The sequence below is a fragment of the Chiloscyllium plagiosum genome, unplaced genomic scaffold (assembly GCF_037043375.1).
Source record: "Chiloscyllium plagiosum isolate Xiang-an unplaced genomic scaffold, Cpla_swu_hap1 HiC_scaffold_52, whole genome shotgun sequence".
Taxonomy (NCBI): domain Eukaryota; kingdom Metazoa; phylum Chordata; class Chondrichthyes; order Orectolobiformes; family Hemiscylliidae; genus Chiloscyllium; species Chiloscyllium plagiosum.
Genome location: NW_028270190.1, coordinates 8,676,513 through 8,686,316, shown reverse-complemented (window position 1 = coordinate 8,686,316; position 9,804 = coordinate 8,676,513). Strand labels below are relative to the sequence as shown.

The 9,804-nt window shown below is 46.2% G+C and overlaps 1 long non-coding RNA gene across 3 annotated transcripts in view; it reads right to left on the bottom strand.

Moving 5' to 3' along the window:
* Nucleotides 1–3,343: 3,343 nt before the first annotated feature.
* Nucleotides 3,344–9,804, bottom strand: part of LOC148134781 (uncharacterized) — a 48,101-nt gene continuing 41,640 nt past the window's right edge. Inside the window, exon 3 of one of the 3 annotated variants that reach the window (XR_015755674.1) lies at nucleotides 3,344–3,426. This is a non-coding gene — a long non-coding RNA (uncharacterized LOC148134781). Of the gene's footprint in view, nucleotides 3,427–4,136; nucleotides 4,285–6,240; nucleotides 6,372–9,804 lie in introns of those variants that run through there. The other 2 variants (XR_015755672.1, XR_015755673.1) reach the window with 2 other exon arrangements.

Here is a 9,804-nt window from a genome sequence, read left to right as displayed (position 1 = left end):
CTGGCAAAAGGAATGTGGAGATGGAAGGGACCTGAGAGATAAATAGAGGTTGGATCTGGGATGAAGGTGACAGGTGTGTGCAGGTTGGAGGGAATTCTGATCGGTGAGTGGCGATGGTGCAGCGGATAGGTGGGAAGGAAAATGAACAGGTATGACCATGTCAAGTGGGCAGTGCCGAGTTGGAAAGATTGATCTAGGATTAGGTGTGGGCGAGGATAGATTTTGAAACGACTGAAGTCACTGTTGATGCTGTTTGGCTGGGAGGTCCCAAGGCGCAAAGATGAGGTGTTCTTCCTCCAGTTCTTAGGTGGCTTTGATTCGGCGGTGGAGGAGGCCCAGAACTTGCATGTCCTTGGCAGAATGGGAGGGGGAATTGAAATGTTCGGCGACATGGGGGTGGGGTTGTGTGGTGCATTTGTCCAAAAGATGTTCCGTGAAACGTTCCACGAGTTGGCATCCTGTCTCCAAGATAGAGAGGAGACCACATTGAGAGCAACTGACACAGTAGGTGAGGTGTTTGGATGTGCAGGAAAATCTGTGCGAATGTGAAAAGATATTTTGGTGTCTTGGATGTGAGGTGAGAGTGGAGATGTGGGCGCAGGTTTTACACCTCTTGCTACGACATGGCAAGGTGCCAGGAGTGGAGGGTGGGTTGATGGAGAGCATGGACCTAACGACGGAGTCACGGAAGTGACAGTCTCTGCGGAACGCAGATAGGGATAGGGAGGGAAATATATGTTTGGTGATAGGGTCTGATTACAGGTGGTGAAAATGGCAGAGGATAATCCTCTGTAACCGGAGATTACTGGGATGGAAGCTGGGGACCAGTGGGATTCTATCCTTGCTGCAGTTGGAAGAATGAGTTTCAAGAGAGGAGGGAAATTGCGTCCATTCCCATGTGATCAACAATGCCCTCCAGCATATCGCCTTCACTTCCTGCATCTCTGCCCTTGAACCCCATCCACCCACCTCATCCATTGTGTCCAATGCTCTCGATGTGGTGCCCTCTATATCGGGGAGACAGGACGCTAACTCGCAGAGCATTTCAGGGAACATCTCTGGGATACACGCACCAAACAACCCACCGCCATGTAGGCAACCACTTCAACTCCCCCTCCCACTCCCCCAAGGAAATGCAAGTTCTGGGCCTCCTCCACCACCAAATCAAAGCCACCCGAGAACTGGAGGAAGAATACCTCATCTTCTGCCTTGGGACCCTTCACCCATCCAGCATCAACATCGACTTCACTAGTTTCGAATTACTCACCCCTCCCCACCTCATCCCAGATCAAGCCTTCCAACTCGGAACCGCCCTCTTGTCCGGTTTACCTTCCTTCCCACCGATCTGCTCCACCCTCCCTACCGACCCACCACCTTCCCACCCCCCACTTGCATCCACCTTCCCAACCACCTTCCCCACCCCACTCCCAACCCCCTCTATTTATCTCTCAGTTCCCTTCCCCTCCAGATTCCTGATGAAAGGCCGATGTCCGAAACATTGACTCCCCTTCTCCTCGGCTGTTGCCTGAGCTGCTATGCTTTACCAGCGGCATATATTTCGACTCTGACTCTCCAGCATTTGCAGTCCTCACTATCTCCCACTGCCATAAGTGCCTTGCGAAGATCAGGATACGTATCCCAGCTCAAAGGAAGACTCAGTGAGAAAGAGATAGGGATCATTGGGACAGCATATCCAGAGTTTTTTCAAGCTCCATCTTACAGCTAGACATTTGTTCTTTATTTCCTGAGCTGTATCATTTCGGTTTTATTCAAGGGTACCGTTTGCAGATCAGTAAGGGTGAGTGACGAGGTGCTGCTGAGTGGAGATTGCTCTTTGACCCAGGATGAGGAGCTCCTCGAGGAGAAGCTGAGCTGCTGCATTGCCATCATGGTTGGAATCATGCAACTTTACGGGGGATTTGAGATAACTCATTCTATCTCACAATCATAGAATGATCCATACAGGAGAGGGGGCATTCCACCTTATCGTGACTGGGCTGAGCTTTGAGAGAGTTTTCCAGTTCTCCTCATTTTATGGTTTTGTTCCTAAATCCAATTGTTTTCAGGAAGTTGCTATTGGACCTGTTTCCACTTCCCTCTCTTGCAGTGCTTGATGGGTGACAAGAGGTCACTGTGTACACTTTTGCTCTTCTTTAGGAGTTTGAATTCTGCCAGTAAATCTTTCTCTATTCTAAACAGAGCACCCTGACATTCCCTGAATTCCCAAATCCCTGAAACCGTTCTCATCAATATGTTCTCTAACCTCCTCATGGATCGTGGTGTCTTTTTTCATAACCGGGAAAGAATTAAAATTCCCCAGAATGGGCTGTAATCAGTATTTTATGCAATTATACAGCTAATTGTATGTATTTGACCTGTCCTACCTGTTTCATGTTTTGTTCGAACAAGTGAAGGAAATGAGTTTTGCTGAATTGGCCTTTACAAAGGGTGTATTTCTGCGATGCTGCTTCACTGGAACAGTGTGAATAGCAGTTAAATCACACGTTATTTTGCGAATGCTCCTTTGTTTGCATTTGAACTGCAGTATAAGTATAAGTTTACAGCCCAGTAGTTTAACCAATCAAATCACATCCGGGACGCATTATCTGACATATCCAGAGACTGACTCCTTGAAATGTTTTGAGGGGGTTTCATCTGGTTCATAACAAACGTAAACAACTCGGCCTTACATTCTCTGAGAATTGAACTAATCCAGTCAAGTCTCCCTAATTCTGCATTCACTTTGTTGTTGTGTCATTTACTTTCAGTTCAATTATCAAACTCGAGAGTGTGGTGCTGGAAAAGTACAGCAGGTCAGGCAGCATCCGAGGAGCAGGAGAGTCGACGTTTCAGGCCTAAGACCTTCATGAGGTCTGAAACATCGATTCGCCTGCTCCTCGGATGCTGCCTGATCTGCTGTACTTTTCCAACACCACGCTCTCGACTCTGAGCTCCAACATCTGCAGTCCTCACCTTCTCCTATTCAGTCATCAAACAGCCTGATTAACAAAGCGTACAATATGTCGAGAACTCTGAGACACTTTAACCTCTCACCTCTCCCTGGAGTTGGAAACTAGATTCTGCACAGTATCTCAGTGGTCAGCACCTCCTGCCTCACAGTGTTCGGGACCCGGGTTCGATTCAAGCCTCAGGTGACTGTGTGGAGTTCGCACGTTCTCCCCGTGTTTGTGAAGGTTTCCTCTGGGTCCTCCGATTTCCTCCCACAGTACAAAGATTTGCAGCTTAGGTGAATCAACCATGCTAAATTGTCCATCGTGTCCAGGGATGTGCAGGCGAGCTGGATGAACCACGGGAAATCAGGATTACCGGGAAATGCTGGGGGGAATGGGTCTGGGTGGGATCCTTTTCGGAGGGTCAGTGTGAACTGGAATCGACCAAATGACGTGCTTCCACACCATAGAGATTCTGTGAAAATAAGCGTTGAAGAAATGGCTTAGAAAATGGTGACCTAATCTGAGCTCAGTTTTTCTTGATCTGGCAAACAGACAATAATTTCTAAGTAGGATTGCTGGGACAGTGTCAGTTCACTGTTTGCTACACACACTGATGTAACCTCACTGTCTCATCTTCGTACTTGTATCTGAAAGTGCTGCTAACTTCTGGGAGAAATATTTCAGGCCTGCGTGATTCCACCAGACCGCAGAAATGTTCAAAATCTAACAGGCGTTCGACAAATTAAAAGGAAGGTGAGTGGATGAAGGAGGGTGGAGTAGAAAATGGGACCATAAAACAATACTGGGGGAAACATTAATGCAGCACAGCTCACAATTCCTCTGCATCCAAATAAACAGGTTCTCAATAAATCCCTTTTCGAGCAATGGCTACCCAAATGATAAGGAAAATTTGTAAATATGAGGAGTATGCAATTTGTAAATGCTCTCAACGGGCTGTGTCACAGGGTATTCATATCAGACAGGGAAAGGTTATTCTAAAGGTCACGGTTATCATTTGAATGTGATGAATTGAACGAAAACCACCCATTGTGCAGCTCCAATGATTGGAGAAGTTAAACTGCTGGGCCCTCCTCGGTCCAGTCAATAACTGAGCAGCTCAGACATTTCTCTGGAAATCCCAAGGGATTTCTCTGGAAAGCTGTGACTCCGGCTCACCTGTCCATCCTCCAATCCTCAGATGCAATGTGGCAGCCTCTCGATTTGAGAATGTTGGATATTTCACAAACGGTTTTGTCGATGTGCAGGCACTGAGATGGAGACCTCGGTGTCTTTCCTGGTGAAGCAGCTGAGTTTGAATCTGCTAAATCGACTGTTTAAAGAGATACAATGGGAACAATTATTCCCCAGCCCTCTGTGAACCTGCAGCTGGTTATCCCACCACATACTGTGAGGAAGTGCATTCCACACCAGCTCCTGCCTTGTAATATCATTCTGTCTGTGCACGGGGAGAGACACAAGGGAGTTTCTGGAAAATACCTCCTTTTTGTAAACCAGCAGTGTAGGTGCAGAAAAAGTAATGTGCCTAAGATAATACAGACTGGGAGATTGTTCAGGTGCATGAAGAGAAGTCAAGATAAAACACACTTCTTAAAAATAAAAGATAAATAATTAAACTCCCACCTCGAAAATGAGCAGAACTGATCATTCTGCTTTTCTACTGAACAGCTCACTTCCCTGAATCCCAGCCTGCACGCTGTACGTGAGCTGCTGAGAGTCTATCCTCTGAGGGAGAAAGGGCACACTCTCTGGAAACATACGGCCCGAATCTTCCTGTGTTTCCTCATACCAAAGGCTGCGCAAAATAACCCATCTGTCCTTCCCTGGGTTGGAACGTTCCAGAAAAACCCTCTCTTCTTGCTGGAGGAGACCGAGATTTAGAACAAGTCACATGGTTTCCCTCCAGGCAAGACTCCAGCCCTGTCGTGTTCCCTAGTTATTCACATTCTCCTTTAGGGCAATGTCCATCCCAACACAGGTCAGATTTTTATTATCTATAATTTTTAAAAAGATCATTTTGGACACTTCATAGCAGCATTAACTTCACCTTCCCGATGGCCCCTAAGCCACTTAGCTGGGAATACCTTCAGTGACCCATTCTTCCCTGCTCTCTTGGGAAGAGAATTCCACAGCCCCACAACCATGCATGGGAAGGAATTGAGGTAGTATGGGCTGAGGTTCGAACAGGAAAGGAGAGGTCACCCTGCTGGGAGTTTTCTATAGCCCTCCAAATCGTTCCAGAAATGTAGAGGAAAGGACAGCAAAGATGATTCTGGATAGGAGCAAGAGTAATAGGGTAGTTTTTATGGGTGACTTTAACTTTCCAAATATTGACTGGAAATACAATAGTTCGAGTACTTTAGATGGGTCAGTTTTTGTCCAATGCATGCAGGATGGTTTCCTGATACAGTATATAGAGAAACCAACAAGGGGCAAAGCCATATTGGCTTTGGTACTAGGTAATGAACCAGACCAGGTGTTAGATTTGGCGGTCGGTGAGCACTTTGTTGATAGTGACCACAATTTGGCTATGTTTGGTTTAGCAATGGAAAGGGATAGGTATATAACGCAGGGCAAGAGAAATTGCTGGGTAAAAGGCAATGATGAAGTAATTAGGTAACAGTTAGGATGCATAGGATGGGAAAGGAAACTGTAGAGGATGGTCACAATTGAAATGTGTAGCTTATTCAAGGAACAGCTATTGTGTGCCCTTGATAAGTATGCACCTGTCAGACAGGGAGGAAGTAGTTGAGTGAGGGATCCGTGGATTAAAAGAGAAGTTGAATCTCTTTTCAAGAGTAAGGAGAAGGCTTATGTTTTGGATGAGACGTGATGGCTCAGTTGGGGCACTTCAGAGTGACAAATTAGCCAGGAATGAACTGAAGAGAGAGCTAAGAAGGGCCAGGAAGGAACAAGAGAAGTCGTTGGCAGCTAGGATCAAAGGAATCCTTAAGACCTTCTATAGGTATATCAGGAATAAACGAATAACGAGAGAAAGATTCGGGGCAATTATGGATAGTAGTGGGAAGTTGTGCGTTGAGTCCGAGGAGATAAGGGAAGCGCGCAATGAATATTTTTTGTCAGTAATCACACTGGAAAAAGACAATGGTGTCGAGGAGAATACTGAGGCGAGACTAGACAGGATTGAGGTTCACAAGTGGAATGCGTTTGCAAATCTGGAGTGTGTGAAAATGGATAAGTCTGGGCCGGCTGTGATTTGTCAGAGGATTCTCTGGGAAGCTTGGGCGGAGACTGCCGAGTCCATGGCTTTGATCTTTATGTCGTCATCGTCTACAGGAATAGTGCCAGAAGACTGCAGAATGGCTAATGTTGCTCCCTTGTTCAAGATGGAGAGTTGAGACAACCCTGGTAATTGAAGACCATTGAGCCTTACGTCGTCTGTGGGTAAAATTTTGGAGAAGAGATAGGATTTATAATAATTGACAGAGAAATACATTGTTTAGGGATAGTCAACATGATATTGTGAAGGGTAGGTCATGCCTCATAAATCTTATTGAGTTCGATGAGGTGGTGACCAGACAGGTGGATGAGGGCAAAGCGGTTAATGTGGTGAATATGGATTTCAGTAAGGCGTTTGATAAGGTTCTCTACGGTAGGCTATTGCACAAAAGACGGAGGCATGGGATTGAGGGTGGTTAATGGATAGGATCAGAAATTGGCGAGTTGAAAGAAGATGGTGGTTGAGGGGAAATCTTCATCCTGGAGTTGAGTTACTAGTGGGGTTCTGCAAGGATCTGTTTTGGGGCCACTGTTGTTTGCCATTTTTATAAATTCCCTTGATGAGCGCGTAGGTTGGGTTAGTAAATTTGCCGGTGAGACTAAGGTTATTATTGGAGCTGTGGACACTCGTGAAGGAACTTGCTGGTTACAGAGAGACATAGATAAGATGCAGAATTGGGCTGAGAGGTGGGAAATGGGGTTTAATGTGGAAAAGTGTGAAGTGATTCACTTTGGAAGGAGTAACAGAAATAAAGAGTACTGGGCTAATGGTGAGAATCTAGGTAGCGTAGAAGAACAGAAAGATCTCGGTCTCCATGAACATAGACCCCTGAAAGTTGCCACACAGATTGATAGGGTTGTTAAGATGACAAACGGTGTGTTCGCTTTTGTTGGTAGAGGGATCGAGTTTCAGAGCCACAAGGTCATGCTGCAGCGGTACGAAACTCTGGTGCGGCCGCATTTGGGAGTATTGTGGACAGATCTGATCACTGCATTATAGGAAGGATGTGGAAGCTTTGGAAAGTTTGCAGAGATTTACTGGCATGTTGCCAGGTATGCAGGGCAGGTCTTATGAGGAATGGCTGATGAAATTGAGGTTTTTGTTAGAGAGAAGAATATCGAGAGATGACTTAATTGAGGCATTTACGATAATCAGAAGGTTAGATGGGATGGATAAGGGGAGCCTTTCTCTCAGAAGGTGATGGCCAACACGAGTGGATGTACCTCTAAACTGAGGGATGATAGATGTCGGACAGATGCCAGAGGTAGTTTCTTTGCTCAGGGAGTAGCATGGGCCTGGTGTGCACTGCCTGCAACAGTAGTAGACTTGCCAATTTTAAGGGCATTTAACTGGTCTTTGGATAAACATTTGGATGAAAATACAATAGTGTAGGATAGATGGGCTGTGGACCATTTTCACAGGTCAGTGCAACATCGAGAGATATCGGGCCTGAACTGCGCTAGAATATTCTATGAAATTTCACTCTTCCCAGTCTTTGATGGGAGACTCCTTACTCTGAAGTGTGCCCCCTGGTTCTTGTTTCTCCCACTGGGGACACAGCCTCTCAGCATCACCCCTTTCTCATCCTCACAGAATCCGAGGATGTTCAATCAGGGCACATGCTATTCTGCAACTCTCCAGTCAAAACACAGAATGTGCTGGACTCATCCCCACAAGGGAACCCTCAACAGTCTGACACTGAGCGTGACCTCATTGACACGCCTCCCAGAAAGTGTGATATCACTGTAAGCAGTCTCACAGTGAGTCTGGCCTCAACTACACATTCTCAGTAACTGTACGGTTAATGTAAACGGTCTGTCAGTGACCGTGGCCTCATCGACACACCCGCCAGTTAATCTCCCGCGATTGTAAACAGTCTCACAGTGACTCTGACCTGATCTATAGACCATCCAGCAACTACGTGATGACAGCAAACAATCTCACACTGACCCTGCTCCCAACTCCCAGTAACCATGCAGTCACAGCAAACAGTCTCATAGAGAGCCTGTCCATATCTACACACCCCCCAGTGACCATACTGTCACTGCAAACAGTCTCATTCAGAGCCTGTCATAAGTCATAGAGATGTACAGCATGGACAAAAGACCCTTTGATCCAACCCGTACATGCCGACCAGATATTCCAACGTAATCGAGTCCCACCTGCCAGCACCCGACCCACATGCCTCAAACCATTCCTATTCATTTCACCATCCAAATGCCTCTGAAATGTTGCAATTGTATCGGCCTTTAACACTTCCCCTGGAAGCTCATTCCAGACACGTACCACTCTCTGTGTGAAAAGGTTGCCACGTACGTCTCTTTTATATCTTTCCCCTCTCACCCTAAACCTATGCCCTCTAGTTCTGGACTCCCCGACCCCAGGGAAAAAGACTTTGCCTATTTAAACTATCCATGCCCCTTATAATTTTGTAAACCTCTATAAGGTCATCCCTCACACTCCGACGCTCCAAGGAAAACAGCCCCAGCCTATTCAGCCTCTCCCTATACCTCAAATCCTCCAACCCTGGCAACATCCTTGTAAATCTTTTTTGAACCCTTTCAAGTTACACAACATCTACCCGATAGGAAGGAGACCAGAATTGCACACAATATTCCAACAGTGGCCCAACCAATGTCCTGTACAGCCGCAACATGACCTCCCAACCCCTGTACTCAACACTCTGACCAATAAGGGAAAGCATACCAAACGCCTTCTTGAAATGACAAAAAGTAGAGGACCTAGCACTGATCCTTGTGGCACTCCACTGGTCGCAGGGCTCTAGTCTGAAAAACAACCCTCCACCACCACCCTCTGTCTTCTACTTTTGAGCCAGTTCTGTATCCAAATGGCTCGTTCTCCCTGTATTCTATGAGATCTAACCTTGCTAATCAATCTCCCATGGGGAACCTTGTCGAACGCCTAACTGAAGTCCACATAGATCACATCTATCGCACTGCCCTCTTCAATCCTCTTTGTTACTTCCTCAAAAAGCTCAATCAAACTTGTGAGGCATGATTTCCCACACATAAGGCCATGTTGACTCTCCCTAAGCAGTCCTTGCCTTTCCAAATATATGGACATGATGTCCCTCAGGATTCTCTCCAACATCTTACCAACACCAACGTCTGGCTTACTGGTCTATAGTTCCCTGGCTTGTCCTTACCACTCTTCTTAAACAGTGGCACCATGTTAGCCAACCTCCAGTCTTCTGGCACCTCACCTGTGGCTAACGATGATACAAATATCTCAGCAAGAGGCCAGCAATCACTTCCCTTGCTTCCCACCGAGTTCTAAGGTACACCTGATCAGGTCCTGGAGAGTTATCCACATTTACCCATTTAAAGACATCCAACACTTCCTCCTGTTTAATATGGACATTCTGCAAATGTCACCATTTATTTCCCTACAGTCTCCATCTTCCATATCCTTTTTCACAATAAATACTGAGGCAAATTATTCATTTAGTATCTCCTCCATTTTCTGTGGCTCCACACAAAGGCCGCTTTGCTGATCTTTGAGGGGCCCTATTCTCTCTGTGACAGTAAAGGATTTTACAACAAAGAATACTCTGTTCAAGTAAACAAACAA